At 48.5% G+C, this 752-nt stretch overlaps 1 non-coding gene across 1 annotated transcript; it reads right to left on the reverse strand.

Annotated features, from left to right (window-relative positions):
- Nucleotides 1-460: 460 nt before the first annotated feature.
- trnav-uac lies at nucleotides 461-542 on the reverse strand. The gene has a single exon. It is a non-coding gene; the product is annotated as a tRNA-Val (tRNA).
- Nucleotides 543-752: the final 210 nt, after the last annotated feature.

Raw genomic sequence — 752 nt, forward strand, 5'->3', positions numbered from 1 at the left:
CAGTCAGAGACTTTTACCCCGGGCACAACAGAGTGTTACAAGGGGACATAAATTTAAGATGAAGAGTTGAAGGAAAAGGGGGGATGTCAGGGGAAGGTTCATTTTCCAGAGAGTGGTGGGGGCGTGGGCCGAAGGGCCTGTTCTGTGCTGTAGAGTTTAAATTAGTTACAGTGTGGAAACAGGCCCTTCAGCCCAACAAGTCCACACCCAGATCCCCTCCCCTAAATTTACCGCTGCACCTAACACTACAGGCAATTTAGCATGGCCAATTCACTTAACCTGCACATTTTTGGACTGTGGGAGGAAACCGGAGCACCCAGAGGAAACCCACGCAGACACGGGGAGAATGTGCATGACTCCACACAGTCGGCTGCCTGAGGCGGGAATTGAACCTGGGTCTCTGGCGCTGTGAGGCAGTAATGCTAACCACTGTGCCACCCAAGCCAATTTCACCCTCTTCTGTAGTTGACAAGATTCGAACCTGCGTGGGAACGCCCCAATGGATTGTAAGTCCATCGCCTTAACCACTGGGCCACAACTGCAGATTGACTATTGTTCTATGTTCTATGTTGAAGTGATGAGTTATGAATCCATTGGGACTGCGGTTTGCATTTCGTCAGATCGCAAATTTCAAAGGTCTTCCAGTTGTGTTCATTTTGACAGACTGAAAACCCATATGAACCAACGCACATTTCTCTCAGGTCCAGTCATTTTTTTTGTTGATGATCAGCAAACTCGAGTTCTGAACCAGA

The sequence above is a fragment of the Chiloscyllium plagiosum genome, unplaced genomic scaffold (genome assembly GCF_004010195.1).
Source record: "Chiloscyllium plagiosum isolate BGI_BamShark_2017 unplaced genomic scaffold, ASM401019v2 scaf_87706, whole genome shotgun sequence".
Lineage (NCBI taxonomy): Eukaryota > Metazoa > Chordata > Chondrichthyes > Orectolobiformes > Hemiscylliidae > Chiloscyllium > Chiloscyllium plagiosum.